Source organism: Chiloscyllium punctatum, chromosome 2 (genome assembly GCF_047496795.1).
Source record: "Chiloscyllium punctatum isolate Juve2018m chromosome 2, sChiPun1.3, whole genome shotgun sequence".
In the NCBI taxonomy this organism is placed as follows: domain Eukaryota; kingdom Metazoa; phylum Chordata; class Chondrichthyes; order Orectolobiformes; family Hemiscylliidae; genus Chiloscyllium; species Chiloscyllium punctatum.
In genome coordinates, this window is record NC_092740.1 from 56,426,515 (window position 1) to 56,446,497 (window position 19,983).

General features: G+C 40.8%; 1 protein-coding gene across 2 annotated transcripts in view; it reads left to right on the forward strand.

Moving 5' to 3' along the window:
• Nucleotides 1-13,245: 13,245 nt before the first annotated feature.
• Nucleotides 13,246-19,983, forward strand: part of adgrv1 (adhesion G protein-coupled receptor V1) — a 563,049-nt gene continuing 556,311 nt past the window's right edge. For both annotated transcript variants that reach the window (XM_072582867.1, XM_072582868.1), the window contains exon 1: nucleotides 13,246-13,336. The gene's annotated coding sequence lies outside the window, so the exon portion shown is untranslated. The remainder of the gene's footprint in view (nucleotides 13,337-19,983) is intronic.

Genomic DNA, 19,983 nt, shown 5'->3' on the forward strand with positions numbered 1-19,983 from the left:
CTCGGATATCTTCAACCTCTCCCTGCAGCAGGCCACTGTCCCTACCTGTTTCAAGAGGGCCAACATCATCCCTGTGCCTAAGAAGGCTCATGCAGCATGTCTCAATGACCACCGCCCAATGGCCCTAACTTCGGTGGTCATGAAGTGCTTTGAAATGCTGGCCATGGCATTAATTAACTCCAGCCTCCCCACTACTCTTGACCCACTCCAATTTGCCTATCAGGCCAACAGATCCACATCAAATACCATATCACTTGCCCTTCGCTCCTCCTTAGAACATCTTGACACCAAGAACAGCTACGTAAGAATCCTACTCATTGACTACAGTTCAGCCTTCAACACTATTATCCCCTCGAGACTGATTTCTAAACTTAGTGATCTCAGACTAAGCCCCACTCTCTGCAACTGGATCCTCAGTTTCCTGACCCAGAGGCCACAATCAGTGAAGATTGGGGACAATATTTCATCATCACTAACACTCAACACTGGAGGCCCCCAGGTGTGGGTACTCAACCCCCTAGTGTACTTACTGTATACCCCTGACTGCATCGCCAAATACCAGACTAATGCCATTTACAAGTTCACTGATGACACCACCATAGTCGGTCGAATTTTAGATTGTGACAAAACAGACTACAGATGAGAGGTGTTTTATTCGGCTGTTAGAGAACTGGGGGAAATTTGTATCAAAATGTTTGATGGGGTTAAGATGACTGGGATAGGCATGTGATTTTAGGTTAACCCTGAATGAGATACTGAGAAACTCTTTAGTATGTGGGATTAATGATGTAACCATACAGAAGTGCCTTTAACTGAAGTCCAGCTGGCACTAAATTTGTCTCTGCCATCAGAAAATGTGGCAAGTGGAGCATGGGAACAACAGGGCATCCCTTACCTCTCTGTCTGAGCTTGGGGCACACCACTTGAGTGTAGGCAATTGCAGACCCTCACATAGGGCATATCCTGAACAGAGGAACCCGATGCCAGCCCACAGCAGAACCCCACAACAAAGCCGAGCCTTGGCCAAGTGGCTAAAAGGTTCTTTTAGGGCATTGGATGGCAAGCCAGTGTAGTTGCCACCGGTATGCAGACTTGACACAGAAAAGAAATCCCACAAGGTCTGACTTGAGTAAGAAAACTCCTAGGCTGATACCTAGGAGTGCACACACCCTGGAAAGTCTCCCTACATGTGGGCTGGAACAATCACGTTGCTTAGCGGCATCCAAATCGGAACCGATTAAAATTAATGCTTGGTTAAATGGTCATCCAGTTGCCTCTGAAGGAGCTGGATCAATGACTTGGTGATGGGATACTGGCCTCTGTGCAGTTATATCAACATTTCTGACAACTTTGTCGATTTTGAGGAATTGGAATGAAGTCATGTCAGGTTTTGCTGATGAGTTTAGTATCCACCCGATTCCTTCAATTCTTTGGGAAAACGTTACCTTGAACAAAAGTTAATTTCAGTCTTTGCTACAAAAGACAAGTGCATCAATTTACTGTGATAGTTCTCAATGTAAAACTTCATCCAAAATTTGAACCAATTTTGACACAAACGTACTTGTCAAAATACTTCTATCAGCATTCAAAATATTTATGTTCAGCTGTGAAAAGAATACGTCATCTCACTTAACAGCAATGAGGTATAAATCTTTAAAAAATTAAAATCTGAATGTTAATGTTTGCTTTCCCAACCATTTAACAATATCTACAAATTTAAATGTAATCTGAGCATTTGTAGGTAAGGCATTGTTTTAAAAAGCACATAACTAAATTAATACATTTTGAAGTGATGATTTCTGCTTAGAAACTGAAGAAGCAGAACTGCTGGTCTACCTAGGCTAATACTTGTCCTCCAGTTTCATATAAGTCACCCTTCATCAACTTGCTTGGCAGCTTTGAAGAAAGAATGCGTAGAAGTGCACTTATTCATGCTTGTCAGAATACAATCATCAGTTAAATACTTTCAGACTTTAGCAATGTTAAGTAATCCAATGGTGATTTTTAAAAAAAGGAAACTAATGGGTATTCAGGTTTTCTTTTGAATTATACCATTCTGTAGTGAACATTATTAGCTAATAATTTATAATAAACAGAAATTAATCATTCTTTTACTTTTACGTCAGCTATGGTGATCCTTGCCATCCTATATGGCCTCAGAGCTGCTCTAGCTGACCTTATTAAGGATTTAACATGGCCTTAATCCTGCCATCTGTCTGCAAAATAAGCACAATTGAAGGATTTGGATAGAAGGTTAGAAATGTTTCACATTTTCAAAGATGAAATAAATAATATTTCTGAATTACACAGCTTCTGATCTATGCTGAAATGTTACAAATGGGTAATTGGCAGTACACCCAGGCAATGTGATGAAATGCAATGAAGTAATCTGGTTTGATTTGTCATTCTCCCTTTGGCCCTGCTGCTACGTGGACCTCTTTTTTTCCCCTTTCAGCATTGTTATTGTTGCCTCTTCTAAGTAGCTAATCAGAAAACAGACTGTTTTGCCCTGAACAGTCATGTGGTTAATAACAGCAGTATTTGTATTGTACTCCATTAAAACGAAATATTTCAATTCACATTGTCAGAAAAGATTGGAAAAGTTAGAAGATACTTTGGACCATGTTTTTTTTTTGTTTTCATAAATAAGCCATAAGCTTTTTAAAATTAGTAATACTAATTAGTTTTTTTGTTGGAAAATTATCAGTTACTCCTATTTAGTTTGTAAAGTCAAATTGAACTCCTTGGTTATATATTAAAACATTATATAACCAGCTTTTCTCTCGATAAGTTTCTCTATACAATTTGCAGAAATGGATTCCAAACAAAAAGACATACGGGTGGCAGGACAAGTTGAAGCTGTTCATATACAGAATTCGAAATTAGAAGCTGGATAAGCTTTCCAGCCTTGTGAACTTGCTTCAATCTTTAATAAGATCATGACTGATCTAACTGGCTTCAACTCCACTTTTTTTTTAACCTATCCGTGATATCCTGGATTACTTTGTTAGTCAAAAAAACCATTTACATTTACCTCAAAAATATTCAGTGACCCTGCCTTCACCAGTCTCTGGAAGACAGTTCCACAGTGTCACGACACTCTGAGAGAAAAGAATATTGTAAAAGTAATGCTAAATTCCAAAGTTTGTTTTTCTTGATACACAAGGACTGTACAAAACTGCTTTAGTACCTGTGATTGGACATGAAGATTTTTTGAATAAAGTAACTTTTTCAATAAAAGATCACAATCTCAATCTGAAATGCAATATCCCTCATTTTTAAATTGTCTCCTCGTTACGATCTCTCCCATAAGAAGGAACGTCCTTTCATCATCCACCCTGTTGAGATCCCTCAGGATCTTAAAGGTTTTGACAAGATATTCACCTCTCATTCTTTTAAACTCTAATGAATACAGATCCAGCCTGTCTAATCTATCCTCGTAAAATAACCTCATTCCAGGAATCAGTAGACCTACTTCTAATGAAATTATGTCCTTCCCTAAATAAGGAAGCCAAAATTGTAAATGAATCTCTAGATGTTGTCTTGTCAAGGCCTCATTCTACTGAAGCAATACGTTTCTACTGCAATTAATTACAATATTCAATTTTCTTCCAAATCACTTGCTGTGTCGGCGTAGTTACTACTTGTAATTCATTCCAGGACACCTGGATCTCTTTGTAGCTCAGAGTTCTACAATCTTTACCCATTTAGATAATCGGAATAATTGGTCCAAACATGGAACTATCAAATTGGATAGCTACAAATGTACCTTAGGACCACATGATGCCAGTTGCTGGTGTGTGTTCATACATAGTTGAATGGTAGCATATCTAGTGTTTTTCCTGGGAAAATGAAGCTCCTGCTTATGAACTATATTCACTTAGCCACAAGGCATTGTCCACCCAATTATAGGAAAAGAGCAAAGCAGCTTTCAAAGAACCAAAATAAGGAGAAATATTTATATCCAAAATGCAGTCAGGCATTGACTGCTTGCACTTCTGAGATTGTAGCAGTGTTGTTGCCACCATTGTTCCTGTTCCTCTTATGATCTGCATCTGGGGGTGGGGGGGTTAACTATACTCTGATGACTGCTCAGCTGTTGGTCTAAACTGCACCACCTGCAATGTAATTGTATGGGCAGCACAGATCTTTGTTTCTTGCAGCTGTCATTATGTAGCTTTGCAGTGATGTCACATTTCAAACTTTATTTCTGCACATGCTCATTTGATGCACATCAAGTGGTGGAATTGGTAATAACTTCAGCCTGAGATAATATATTGCTATTCTATTCTTCCTGCTAAACTGGACAATTTCAAATTTTCCTACTTTATAGTCCATATGCCAATTATTTTGCCCATTCACTTAAAGCATCTCTATATAAATAGTTGTTTGGTAGTACAGAGTTTGAGTATTTTTAGGGAAAAAGGACATTTTTGTTAAAGCTTTTCATCTTGATTCATCAGGATAATTTGCAAGAACACTAATTTGAAGGGAAAAATCAACATTTACACTGCATGAGAGGAATGTATATAATTAGATGGCAAGTAGAATCTTAATTGTAGAGGGGTTGCCATTAAGAAAGTACCTATCATGCTAATTGGCAATTCAATTAAATTAGATTCCCTACAGAGTGGAAACAGGCCCTTCGGTTCCACAGGTCCACACTGACCCTCTGAAGAGTAACTCACCCAGACCCATTTGGCTACATCTACTCCTGCTTAACGCACCTAACACAATGGCAATTTAGCATGGCCAATTCACCGGACCTGCACATCTTTGGATTGTGGGAGGAAACCAGAGCACCCAGAGGAAACCCATGCAGGCATGGGGAGAATGTGCAAACTCCACACAGACCTGAGGTTGGAATCAAACCTGGGTCTCTGGCACTGAAAGGCAGCAGTGCTAACCACTGAGCCATCATCCCGCCCATTTTGTTTAAATTTTAAAACAGGTTGACTTTAATAAGTTAGGGCATTGCTACAAATCAGTAATGTGGTATTTAATTTCAGTGCTGTTGATGTGTGGTATGTAAGTTATGCATTCCAAGTATTGGCAAATTGTGTAAAATAGCATACTTGGAAGGAAACCTTAACAAGTGATTGTTTGCAACAAGCAAGGTACTACTGACAATTTATCTTTCACACTAAAAATATTTTTAACGGTTTATTCAATTATCAATCCAGTTCAACATTAGTTATGGATAAGTTACCTTACCGGTTCTTTCTAATTTATCCTCAATATAAATCCATCGGTTATATTCTAATTTATGACTTTCTCATTTTTTTTATTGAACTATGAGTGAGGGTGCAGAATAGGTTATTTTCCAAAAGGATTTAAATAATCTTGTTAAGTGGGTCATTAAAGGAGAATAAAAATCAGCAAGACTGGTTGCCTCAAGGTAAAAACAATGACTGCAGATGCTGAAAACCAAATACTGGATTAGTGGTGCTGGAAGAGCACAGCAGTTCAGGCAGCCGAAACATCGATTTCGCTGCTCGTTGGATGCTGCCTGAACTGCTGTGCTCTTCCAGCACCACTAATCCAAGACTGGTTGCCTGTCTGTACCCAACCACACAATGCATGATTTCATCCTTGAAGTTACAAAGGAATGCCAGAACTTAGGGAACCACATCCAAATTAAATCAAAGTGAACTAGTCAAAGTCAATAAGCAACCCTCATTCCATCTAAGGTACTTGGGTTTGTGAAATGGAACTTCCAACCCACAACAATCAAGTCAGACCTTACATACAGCTTAACAACTTGGGATTCATATACTGATACAAATGTGACATTCTGAAGGAAGTTCAATAGCAGGCAGCTTGTTTTGTTATGAACAATGATTTGTGAGATACCAGTGTCTCTCAGCTGGTCATATTGCGAGGTTGGAACAGTATCCAGAACTGAAGAAAGACCCAAAGTTGACAGGCCTCTTCGAAATTTTGAATGAACAATTATATAGTTCTCAGTAGTACATTAAGCCTAAAAGTGATAAAATTTGAGTTTATAACCAATAGCTTCCACTGTTTAGACTTCAATTTGCTTCCTTTAGTAACTTCAATTTCCTCAGAACAAGTCAGGATTGGAAATATCTTTTATAAACATTAATTTCTATATCTTCAAAGCACTCATTTAAGGAAGATCTATTGAATCCTTGTAATTAATGGCAGCATTTACTGTGCTTATTGTGCATCTCCTTTGAAAAGTCCCTAGTGGAAGTACAGGGAAGGAAACCTTACCAAGTGTGAAAGTTCAGTCTAGAGTCTCGTTTCTTCTCATTATAGGCAACATAATTTTCTGTCATCAAGAAAGTTACTAATTCATCTGTCTGTACCATTCAAAAATATTGCTTTCATCAGGAGTTCCTAAAATGAACATTAATTACTTTTCTCACTCACAGAGAGTGATGGTAAATCAAACTGGTGTCTGCACGCCAGGTGGATATAAAAGATTCCATGGTACAATTCTAAGTGAAATTCTGTCTTCTAATTCCCAATCCATCTGGACAATTTGCCATCTGATACAAGAGCCTCAAGAACTTTTCCTGTTATCAGGTTTCTTGTGAAAATCCAAATAACTTGGATCTAGCAGATCATCTTTGTTAACAATGAAACTGTTTCAATAAATAATTCTAGTGGGTTTCTAAGACATTACCTTCTATTTTTAAAGGCAAGTTTTATTTCCATTCCCTATATTCCTGAGTTTCAGGAAAGGACACATTTTAATATTGCACCATTTATAAATCAGGACACAGCAAAATGCATTAGAGCTGACAAAAAAGCTTTAGATATATGGTCATTGTTGTGAATCATTTTGATTTAATATCTCACAGAAAAGTGGCACATTGCAGAAATGGGAACATACCAGATTGACACAATCTTTTTTAATCCCTTCATTCTTTCAATCATTCAAATTGTCCTTTTTTATAGACATATCTGATCATATCATTGTGTGAAAATAAAATATTTGGAAATGTTTTTGTTAAGATTCCTTGGAATACTTTCTTCATTATAGGCATTTATTTGTCAGAATCTAAGATTCTCCTGACAGTGATTAAACAATTCGTCAAATTACATTACTATCCACAATATCCCTGTGAAGTCACAATTTCTGACTACACAGGGATATTGTGGATAGTTATAATTATGCATTCAGAGCTCTTGTAGAAGAAAGTTAAGATTTTTTTCCAGTTGGTATTTGTGCTGTGACACTTAATACTCACTTTCAGCGTTTCATGGCAATGAAATAAGATGTGGTGTGAAGTTTTCACGTAAGAATTGCCATTTATGTCATCATTAATATTGCATCAGTTGCCCTCTCACCCATCCCTGAATAATGTAATAAGTAACATCATAAAAACTAACATATTTGATCATAATAGGAGAAGTAGGTTGTCAATATAAATATGCTAGAAGACCAGGTCAGAAGCTAAGAATGCTGCAGTGGATGACCCACTTCCTGCCTCCCCAAAGCCTGCTAACCATCAAGAAGACTCAAGTCAGGAATTAGGTTAGTTTCTCTACATTGTGCAAACAGGCCCTTTGGCACAAAACGTCCACATCGCCCCTCCGAAGAGTAACCCACCCAAACCCATTCCCCTACCCTATATTTACCCCTGATTAATGCACCTAACACTGTGGGCAATTTAGCATGATCAATTCACCTGACCTGCACATCTTTGGATTGTGGGAAGAAACTGGAGCACCCGGAGGAAACCCATGCAGACATGGGGAGAATGTGCAAACTCCACACAGACAGGCAGGAATCAAGCCCTGGTACTGTGAGGCAGCAGTGCTAACCACTGAGCCACAGTGCCACCTCCCACTTGCATAGGTGAGTGCAATCAATGAGCTTGAAACAGGTCAAACCAGTCCACTGGATTGGTACCATATTCTCACACATCCATTTGCCACTACCGATGCACAGTACCAGCTGTATATGCCATTCACAAGATGCACTGCAGAAATTCATCAAGGCTCCTTATACATCATTTTCTAAACCCACGATCACTATTATCAAGATGAACAAGGGCAACAGCTACATGAAAACACTGCCATCTGCAAGTTCCTCTCTGAGGCAATCATCACCCTGACTTGGAAATATATTGCTGTTTCTTCAGTGTCACTGGCCAAAATCCTGGAACTTTTTCTCAAACAGCTTTGCAAACGTTCTTGCACCAAATACACTGCAGCGGTTCACAAATGCAACTCACCACACATTCTCTAGGGCAACCAATACTGGTCCAGTTAGTGAAGCCCACATCCTATAAAAGAATGTAAAAGGATCTCATTAACAGTTATTTTGATTGGGGTTTTCAACTTTAATTGTGATACATTGGTTCCCTGGGCTTTCTGGAACTGACTGAAGATAAAGCAGAATACAGTGGGGTTTTGGGGCATTAAGGGGGTTGAATAAATTCCTGAAGAAGAAGGGCTTATCCCTGAAACGTCGATTCTCTTGCTCCTTTGATGCTGCCTGACCTGCTGCGCTTTTCCAGCAACAACATCTGCAGTCCTCACTTTCTCTTGAATAAATGACATATAAAGATCCTATAAGTTCTTTTCACTGGGGTGGTGGGGTCCAGAACTAGAGGGCATAGGTTTAGGGTGAGAGGGGAAAGATATAAAAGAGACCTAAGGGGCAACTTTTTTGCAGAGGGTCGTGCATTTATGGACTGAGTTGCCAGAGGAAGTGGTGGAGACTGGTACAATTACAGCATTTAAAAGACATCTGGAAGAGTATATGGACAGTGAGGGTTTAGAGGAATATGGGCCAAGTGCTAGCAAATGGGACTAGATTAGGTTAGGATTTCTGGTCGGCATGGACAAACAAGTTGGACCGAAGAGTTAGTTTCCATGCTGTACATATCTGACTCTATGACTCTACTGAGACCTCTCACCTGTTACCCAATGTAAGTGAAAGACTTTTGCTTTCAGGCCTTGCTGAGAATCCAATTTCACAATCTTTCACAAATGTGGAGAAACTCAGCAGGTCTGACACGATCTTTAGAGAGAGAAATAGTTAATGTTTCAAGTCCATTGCGACTCTTCTTCAGAACTTTAGTTCCAGTATTCTGTGTTTGCTTCAGGTTTCTGGCATCCACAATATTTTGCCTTTATTACATTACCATTCAAGTGGTTTCCACCATTTGGAAATGATTTCTCCTACTTGTAGAAAAATGCCTACACTCTCCATTCATTAAGCATTGGTTCAGTGTGGATGCCAACTGTCCAGCTTAACCTTGGATCTCAAAGCATCAGCAGTAAAACACAGGCAGTGACCGCAGTCTTCATGTCACTGACCGTGGCTTGCAGAAAGGGACAAGCACAGCTTGCAGGAGGCAATAACCCACAGGGTGTACAGACAAAAAGAATCAGTGTCCTGAATGTGCTTGAAAATCAGTACCACGGGGCTGAAAGTATCACCTCAGGTAATTACAGACCTTTGTGACTTCCTGAAGGAAAGCTTCTGCCATGTGGACATGGTGACCATCCTTGGCTAATGACTGTCAAAGTGATCATCACCCTCAACTTCTTGATCTTTGACTCCTTCTAAGGATCGGCAGGACATACTTGCAGGATTTCACAACCTGCTGGACTATGGATGGTACCCACAGAGTTTTGTACACTTTCGATGGTGAAGCCCGTGAGAAATAGTGGGAGCTTGATTTTTGTGCTTTTCATTGGCTTCCAGGGAATTATTCATCTCTCACATCTGGTAATGAATGTACCCGATCACCTTGGGATCTTCATCAGCCAGGAGAAAGTGAGGACTGCAGATGCTGGAGATCAGAGCTGAAAATGTGTTGCTGGAAAAGCGCAGCAGGCCAGGCAGCATCCAAGGAACAGGAGAATCGACGCTTCGGGCATAAGGCCTTCTTCAGGACTCCTGAAGAAGGGCTTATGCCCGAAACGTAGATTCTCCTGTTCCTTGGATGCTGCCTGGCCTGCTGCGTATTTCCAGCAACACATTTTCAGCTCATCCTCATCAGCCACAAAGGCTTCTGACCAATCAATGCACAGCTTGTGTGCAACCGCAAAAAGATTCTCATTCTTTATTTTAAAAGAAAGCTTGCCTAATGGTGAGCAGATAAGCAGCACCAATTGTATAAAAACTAACCTGGTCTAACCTAAATGTGATTCCAGAGTATGTGCTTGATTCTTAACTGCCGTTTTGGTAACCAAAAGAGAAAATGCTGGAAAATCTCAGCAGGTCTGGCAGCATCTGTAAGCAAAGAAATGAGCTGATGTTTTGAGTCTAACTGACCCTTTGACAAAGGGTCACTTAGACTTGAAACGTCAACTCTTTCTCTCCTTACAGATGCTGCCAAACCTGCTGAGATTTTCCAGCATTTTCTCTTTTGGTTTCAGATTCCAGCATCCGCAGTAATTTGCTTTTGCCCTTTTGGTAATAAATGCTGACCTACAACCATTCCTAATTCATCATATACAGCAGCAGTCCATGCCTATATGGTTTTTTCACTCACTCATGGGATATGAGCATCGTTGGCTAGGCTAGCATTTATTGCCCATCCCTCATTGCCTAGAGAACAGTTAAGAATCAACTACATTGCTGTGGGTCTAGAAGCATATGTAGGCCAGAACAGGTAAGGCTGAGAAATTTCCTTCCCTAAAGGACATTAGTGAATTCAGATGGTTTTTTCCGATAATCGACAATGGCTTCATGGTCATAATTAGACCCTTAATTCCAGATGCTTAAATGAATTCAAATTCTACTATTGGCCAGGCCGGAATTGGAAGTCGGGTCCCCAAAACAATATCTAAGTTTCTGGATGAATAGTCTTGTGATACTACCATAGAGTCATAGAGTCATAGACTTGACCATTGCCTCCCGAGTCCATGTTTAGCAAGACCTGATCAATTTTCAAGCTTGGACTAATATGTGGCAAGTAAAGTGCATGTCACAAAAATGTCTGGCAATAATAATTTCCTACTAGAAAGTATCTAACTATCTTCTCTTTACATTCAAAGTCTTTACCATTGCTAAATCCTCCATTATCAATATCCTAGAGGTTACTATTACCAGAAACTGATCTGAACCAACTGTCTTCGCTGTGGATACAAGATCAGATCAGAAGCTGGAAATCCTGTGGTGGGCACCCTATTCACCACATTAAACATTCACTCACTAATGGAGTGTCTTTAAGATGCACTGCAAAAACCCAACACCTCCTTAAACAGCATATGCCAAATTCATGACCTCCACCAAGAGCAGCAGATAGATGGGAATATCACTAGCCCCTGTAAGTTTCTCTCCAACCTATGCACGATCATGACTTGAAACCATATTACCATTCTTTCACAGGCTATGGGTCAAAATCCTATCCTTCCAGTAGCACTGAGTGTATCTACATTACTTGGAATGCATTGTTCAAGAAAATAGCTCATTAACATTTCCCAAAGCCTGTCAGCAATTGTAAAATTGTGGAATTCCTCCAGCGTGGAAGTAGGCCATTTGGCCCATAGAGTCCATACCAACCCTCTGAAGAGCATTCCACCTAGACCCACCCACATTTTATGAACAAATAAAGAAATTTTGCACTCCTCATTTAGGGCTTTTTTTCCAAAAGGAACATTACTTTAAAACCCTGCAGTTTTATGAGGATTAAAAACCAAATGAACTCTCTCTTTGATTTGCTGCATATTCAAAAACAAAATTTTCTTTATGAATTATCTTGGATGCTTTTTTTGCTAAGATCACTATGAAATTAGTGACGGGGGGAGGGTTGAGGCTCAGCATTACTTTTTTTAAATTTCAAAATATACTTTATTCATGTAAATAAATCTCTGGTACTTGTACAATTTTCCATGTTGTTCATAGTTATATACATTGCATTTCTTAACATTACAAAGAACAAATTGAATTAATCGAATTCACAGTTATCCTATTAACAGTTACCTTTATTAACTATCCAGTCTCTTGGTATTTGGCTGTGGCTTCAGCAGAACCCACCTACTGAGTGGGTGCCCTGTTATATGAAAGCAAATGAAACTTCTTTAACCCCCAGTTTATGGGGTTACCATTGTCCATTTGACTGTCCTGTCTCTGGGGTAGCTTGTCTACATCCCCAAGGTAAGCACGAACTGCTGGACCTTCGCTGGGCTGAGGTAGCTATCCAGCTCCTCACTGGGGTCATTTATCTGCTCTGGTGTCATTGAGCCAAGGCAAGGGTCCTCCCTGTCCAGTTCTGTGTCTGACAATGGGACTGTCAGAGGATCACAGCTCTTGGTTGCCTGTAGTTGTGGGGCAGTGGGTACCTCCTGGTTCTCACTGGGTGGCAGGTGGACTTCGGGGGGTCCGTTGTTTCCTGGTTGGGAGGAAATGCCCTCCTCTTTACCGACGGCGGTCTGTCTCTTCTTCTGGTGGTGATGGCCTTCTTTGCGTCCATCTTCCCCCTCCGAAGAGCTGGCCGTCCCTCCCTCATGCAGCTGTCTTTTCCCCTTTTGCTGGGAGGCTTTGGGGGCCTGGCAAGATTTCCTCTTCCTGTTTTTAACAGGTATCCACTCCTCTGCCTGCTTGATTACCTCCTCCTCCATTTCTTCCATCTGCTTGGCTAGAATCAGCTGCTGTGTCTCTCCGCTGGCTGCTGCCTCCTCCACTCCAGCCTGTTCTTCTTTCTGGGTGCCACCAGCCTCCGTTTCCCTGCTGTCCGGGTGGACCTTACTGGTCTTTGGGGGTCCACGGCTCACATTGCCACCTCCAGCCATCTGTGCGTAAGTGGGGCCCCGTCTTGGGCAGGTCTTATACATATGGCCCGCCTCTCCGCACAGGTTGCAGCTCTTTTCTTCCTGACAGTCCTTAGTCAAGTGACCCTCCTGTTTGAGGCTCAGCATTACTCATTAGCCAAAGCCTGCCCTTCAGACAACAATTTGCCTCCAAATATATAAAAAATAAAACTTCACATGGTCAGTTACAAACCACGATACGGATATGGGCAGGAGTTTCCTGATGCACAAGGCTTTTAACGAAGCGCAAAAAATAGTTGTTAGTGGTATAAACCTAAACTTGAAAGGTGATCGTGAAGGCAGCTTTTTAAAGTGCAGTAATTTGTTGGCTCAGTTCCACCAGGGAGATCTTGCTTTCACGTCAATGAGACAAAGCGCTGGGCAAAGCAGAAGGGTAAGGAGGGAGAGCATCATCCAGCGGGCGGGCGCATGCGCTTGTCTGCCCTGTCTGGGAGCCCCCAGCGGCTGTGCTGTCTGTGTTGTCACTGCCAGGAGCCGGGAGGTAGTTCAGCAGCTGCCTGCAGGGCTCTCCACCGATCCACAGGGGATCGCGGAACCCCGCTGCAACACAAAACCAAAAACACCACCGCAAGTGAGTTCAATCCAGCTCGGGCATTGATCGCCCTTTCCACCGAGGCTTGTTTATTGCGAGTGCGGGAACCTCGCGGAATAAATCTGTGTCAGAAATAACGGGATTGATGGAAGCAGGAGAGAGAGAAAAAAAAGAAATCACAAAATACATCGAGTGCATTTATGTCGGTTGTAGGATCTGGGAAGAAAATGGAATGAGAATTCCTACACCTGCTGAAGGTGGAGCAAGAATGGAGCTCCTTGCAGCACAGACAATAATAATTTTGTTTAGGCTCTTTATTTTGTTCCATGTCGAGTGTGAGTGGCTGCACTGTGTGTGTGTCTGGGATGGGGGTGGGCGGTATTGAGTGATCCTGTCTCCAGGCAGTGGGGACCAGCACCTTTCCGCATCGATGTTTCAAACCTAACCCCAGTGCAAACAACACTCCAGGTCCCTCTAAATTCAGGACCTTTCTGAGGAGCGTTTCGTAGAGAATACCAGATTCGTTCTTTGACTTTCGGTCGTTCAAATAAACTCTGATGCCGTGAGAATATTCCGCTGTAACGGCAAAGCGGCAGCCGATGTTCGCGTGTAATTGCTAGGAGCAGTCATTCTGAGGATAGCGTTACTAATTGGTTAAAGTATCGAACTAATTTATAGTCAGCCCCTCGGCGTGAAACCGGGTATTCAAAGTGAATATATCTTCGAAGCTGTCAGTTCTATAGTGTGAAGTAGCTATAGTGTGAAGTTATACTTTTATAAATGTGACTAAGGAATGCTGTAAAATAATACTCTAAATTCCATTGTCCTGCTGCTACCTGAATATTTTTACAGACCCTTTTTTGTATAAAAATAGTGTGGAATTTTCTTGCAAAACAAGTAACTATCATTTTAATCGCCCCGTGTGCAGCACTTTTGCAATCGCTGCGATATATACTAAAATAGAAATGCATTTGGATAAATCTTAAAAAGGAAATTTAAGTAAGTTTTTATACGGAAAGTTAACTTTATTTGGTAAGATATGCTAGCCGGTCAGTGCACGGAATTGAACAGCGCTGAAGACTACCTTGACATAGAAAATTAGGGGAATTAGGATATTGGTGTTCTCTATAACTTAACTTGGCATTGAATGATTCAAGCCTTGAAATGTGGAACAAAGTAATTGTATTTTTGATTCAGAACTTTTGTTGCATATCGTCTATACTCTTATCAGATCAAATGTTTACACTATCAGTTTGCAAAATTAAGTTTTTTGGAAGAAGTCTTGGGATAGTAAACCGAATTTGAGCTGTAGATGGGGCCAGTTAAATCCTCCTGCAGTCATAGAGTCATCCAGTCCCTTCGAGTCCACCAGTATTATTTACAGATTACAAAGAATGCTGAAAGTTACAGGACCATAGGAAATGAGGAGTGCCTGATGGGTGAATTAGCAGGGACAACCAGAAATCAAGTTCAAATATGAGCACTCTGATGCCAAATTATATGGACATAACAGGGCTAAGCTGACGCTGATCAAAACTTGAGCTTGACTCTTCCAGTCACTGATGCCATCCTGATACCTTGATCAGATAACAAGCTTAGGACCCAGAAATGATGACTATTGTACCTTTTATTTAACAACGTGAGCATGCATCCATCTCATTCCCATTATTGTTGTTGTTAGCATCATCATTAATTTTCATCACCAACCTCCATCAGTGGTGCCTCCGTTCAATTCCCTTATCCACAAAAAATGAGAGACACAAACAATGCTGTTTGTTACTGATGTATGTTTCCTCTACAGATTAAGTGAATGACTTAAACTCACAAAGTAAGGAGGCTATGCTTGAGTCTGGGGACTTGCATTTGTTAAATAAATGAGTTTGTCACTGTTTGATTCCTGGGATTTGGGTATCACTATTATTTATTGGTCACCTCTATTTACGCTTGAGAAAATAGTGTAATTTCTTCATGGACTGCTGCAGTTCATGCGCATGAATGTTGTTAGGTTAGGAGCTTGAGAATTTTAACCCAGAAACAGTGAAAGATTGACAATACATGACTGAGCTAGGATGGTGTGTGACTTGGAGGAGAACTTGAAGCAATGGTGTTACCCTGTGTTTGCTGTACTTGCCTTTCTTAATGGAAGAACTTGTGGTTTTGGAAGGTCGTGCTAAAAAGTTTTTGACCTATTGCTGCAGTGTATCATGTACGTGCTGCAACCAAATCTGAAACCAAAAGAGAAAATGCTGGAAAATCTCAGCAGGTCTGGCAGCATCTGTAAGGAGAGAAAAGAGCTGATGTCTAATGGCTGTACAGCTATTTATGTTGCACACATTGAGACAAGTGGTAATTATTTAATCACTTCTAATTTGTGCCTTTATAGATGAAGAAACAGTTTTGAAATGCAAGGACATGAACCGTTTAATTCAATTTTCTTAGCCTTTTAAATGGCTTGTCAAGCAGAGTAATTTATACAGCTTTGAGAATTGACATCCTCAGGCTGTTGATGGTGGAGAACAGCAATGATATTGGCAGTGAATGCCTAAGGAAGTTGGATAGATCCAATTCTGTTAAAGATGGTCATTGCATGACACTTTCTACTTATCTCTGAATGCCATCTGAGCCTTGCTGAATTGGACATGAGTGGCTTCACTATGTGAGGAATTGCAGCAATCAATAAATAATTCAATCAATGTTTTTGATTTCAGTAGCAGATGATAAACTTGGTAAACTTTTGAAATGCTGAAATGACTACAAGCACCTTCATTTGTGTGAAGCGTGACTTCAACTGCTGGGGAATTTTCCTCCAGATCTCCATTGACATCAGTTTTGTTAGGGCTTCTTAGTGCCAAGCTAGGTTAAATGCTACTTTGATTTCAACAATCACTCCCACCTCAGCCATGGAATTCGGTTCATTGCATATTTAAAATGAGGCTGCGATAATGGATGGAAACCAAAGATGAGCAGATTATTGGTGAAGTAGGTGTCACTTGCAAACACTGTTACCTTCTCCCTTGATCCCTTTAGTGATGATTGAGCTGTTAGGACAGAAGCTGTCTGCGTAAGATTTGTTCATTCTCTGGGTCAGACATCCTTGATCAATTTTCAATATCAGACAATATGTTAATGATGTGGTTGTTGTGGAACAATGTGGTTAGTACCACAGCAGAAGTCTTTGGCATATTGCTGAGATTTATGGTTGTTGATGTGTCCTGTGTATTTAGCTCTTCTTCATTTCACATGAAGTGAATTAAATTTGAAGATTGATTTATTCTGTGATCATGGTGAGTTTGCAAGGAGGATGAGAAGAACAATATACTGAAGACTAATGGATGAAGATGGTGACAAATGTTTCATCCTCTTTTGTTTGCACACATGCCAGACTCTGCCATTATTACAGATAGCACTGCTCGTGGAGCATCTTGTTGTTAGTTTCTTAATTATCCATCACCTGACTATCACAGGACTGCGGAGCTTTGGCTAGCCTGGTTGTGCATCTGTTTAGCTGTCTAACTGTGTCGATGTGCATTGAAGTTTACTCAGAGAGTCTGAGTTGCTATGAAAACATCCATTAGTCTTCAGTATATTGTTCTTCTCATCCTCCTTGCAAACTCATCATGATCACAGAACAAATCAATCTTCAAATTTAATTCACTTCATGTGAAATGAAGAAGAGCTAAATACACAGGACACATCAACAACCATAAATCTCAGCAATATGCCAAAGACTTCTGCTGTGGTACTAACCACATTGTTCCACAACAACCACATCATTAACATATTGTCTGATATTGAAAATTGATCAAGGATGTCTGACCCAGAGAATGAACAAATCTTACGCAGACAGCTTCTGTCCTAACAGCTCAATCATCACTAAAGGGATCAAGGGAGAAGGTAACAGTGTTTGCAAGTGACACCTACTTCACCAATAATCTGCTCGTCTTTGGTTTCCAAAGGATTGTGATGGTAGAATCTCCATCTTTCCTTCCACTGCAAGAGCAGCCTCTCCTGCCCTTAATGCTTGCCTCTGCTATTCTAAAGACTTTTTTTTCAAGCAGTAGAGGGAACCAAGTATGTAGATGAACTGGGGGCAAGAGCTGTGTACAAATGGAGCTTTCACTGACAACAAGTAGCTGATTGGTTTTGGGATTACTGACCAGTTCTCAGTGACTAAAGGCTTTCTGCCTGCAGCAACTGTGTGAATGATATCCAGGTAGCTCAGCTGCTGGGATTGTGATTGTTATTTTTGATTCACTCATCAGCCTTGTTGGCTGGGCCAGCGCTTATTTTTCTTGAGCTGTCTTCTTGAACCACTGCAGTCCATGTGCTGTGGGTAGATACACAATGGCATTCAGGAGGGAATGCCAGGATTTTGACGCAAAGACATTGAAGAAGCGGTGATATATTTCCAAGTCAGGATGGTGAGTGACTGGAGGGGAACAAGCAGATAGTGGTGTTCCATGCAACTACTGCCCATGCCCTTAAATGTAGGTTTGGAACATGCTGTCTGAGGAGCTTATGTGAATTTCTGCAGTGGCTCACACTGCTGGTACTGAGTGTTGGTAGTGGAGGGAGTGATGTTTCTACATATGGTGTCAGTAATATGAGCTGTTTTGTCCAGGATGGCGTAAAGCTTCTTGAGTGTTGTTGGAGCTGCACCCATCCAGGCAAGTGGGGAGTACTCATCACACTCCTGACTTGCACCTTGTACTGTAGATGGTGAACAGGCTTTGGGGAGTCAGGAGACGAGTTACAACCCACACTACTTCTAGCCTCTGGCCTGATCTTGTTGCCACTATATTTATAATGCTTATCCAGTTCAGTTTCTGGTCAATGGTAATTCCCTGATGTTAATATTGTGAAATTCAGTAATGGTAATGCCAATAGGCAGTGGTTGGATTCTCACTTATGAAGATGGCCACTGCCTGGCATTTGTGTGGCATGAATGTTCCCTGTTCTGGCAGAAGTAAACCCATCTCTAAAAGGGAGAAGTCTTTTCTGTCTTTTCTGTATAGCAACAAGCATCATCAGCATGAAAGTGTCCAGTTTGTTTCTCTTTTCTAGTTGCCGTAAGCTATACTCCTTCTAATTTTGATGTCTTTTGCAATCACTACCAAGGGGTCAATGCTGGGAATAGTGAGAGTATACACTGATTGGTGTGTGGGGTCCCTCAGAGTGGTTGCACAGTCATGCAGCCTAGAGTCTGCATTGGCTGTAAGCTGTGACATTTAATTGATAAGTCGAGGATTTTATAAATGTGAACCAGTCACCATGTGCCTCCTGTAAACAAGTGAAAATATCTGGAGAAAGAGGATTAAGAAGCAGTGTTCTATTCAGCACAAGAATGATCTCCACAATCTTTATGGATAGATGCCACTAAACTGCCTTCTCAGTCTTTTCCTCTGTACGTGTGTGTGTGTGTAGATGGATTTTTATGAGGGAGTAAGAGTTTCAACTAAAAGAGCTGTATGCTGATTATTTAATTGCAAAGTGATTCTTGTTACGTACAGAAACATGGTCTTGTTTTTAGTCTGCTTGGATCTGAAAGACACCAAATAGGGGAATGCTAATTTTAATATCCCAAACGTTTTTGATAGTTCTGGGAATAGCAAGGCCCTGTGTTCCAGTATGCAATCCCGGTGAGGTGTAACTGTTTATTGGAAGGAGTGTTTGCAGGTAGATACTCAATCTAGTAAGTTATGAATGTACTTTTATTGACTATTAAACACAGGGATTTGAACTTTTGGAGCTACCCACTCTGCTACAAGACCTCCAGTAATGTCTGTGGTGTGCTGTTTTTGCTGTTAGGCATACATAATATTCATACCCTGAAGTAAGTTTACTGGGTTGGCCTTTTAGTTTTGGAAAGGTCTTATTCTGCTTTCAGTCTGCTATTTTTCTCTTTAACCTAAATAAAAAATACAGCTAAATATATAGATATAAACCTAAAATATAAGATGCACTCATTAAAGTTATATGATGTTATTGAGTTCTTTGAGATGGTGACCAAACAGGGGGATGAGGGTAAAGCGGTTGATGTGGTGTATATGGATTTCAGTAAGGCATTTGATAAGGTTCCCCACAGTAGGCTATTGCACAAAATACAGAGGCATGGGATTGAGGGTGATTTAGCAGTTTGGATCAAAAATTGGCTGGCTGAAAGAAGACAGTGGTGGTTGATGGGAAATTTTCATGATGGAGTTCAGTTACTAGTGGTGTACTGCAAGGATCTGTTTTGGGTCCACTGCTGTTTATCATTTTTATAAATGACCTAGATCAGGGTGTAGAAGGATGGTTAGTAAATTTACGGATGACGCTAAGGTCGGTGGAGTTGTGGATAGTGCTGAAGGATGTTGCAGGTTACAGAGGGACAAAGATAAGCTGCAGAGATGGGTTGAGAGGTGGTAAATGGAGCTCAATGCGGAAAAGTGTGAGGTGATTTGCTTTGGAAGGGGCAACAGGAGTAAAGAGTATTGGGCTACTGGTAAGATTCTTGGTCGGGTAGATGAACAGAGAGATCTCAGTGACCATGTACATAGATCCCTGAAATTTGCCACCCAGGTTGATAGGGTTGTTAAGAAGGCAAACAGTATTTTAGCTTTTATCAGTAGAGGAATTGAGTTTCAGAGCCATGAGATCATGCTGCAGCTGTACAAAACTCTGGTGTGGCTGCATTTGGTGTATTA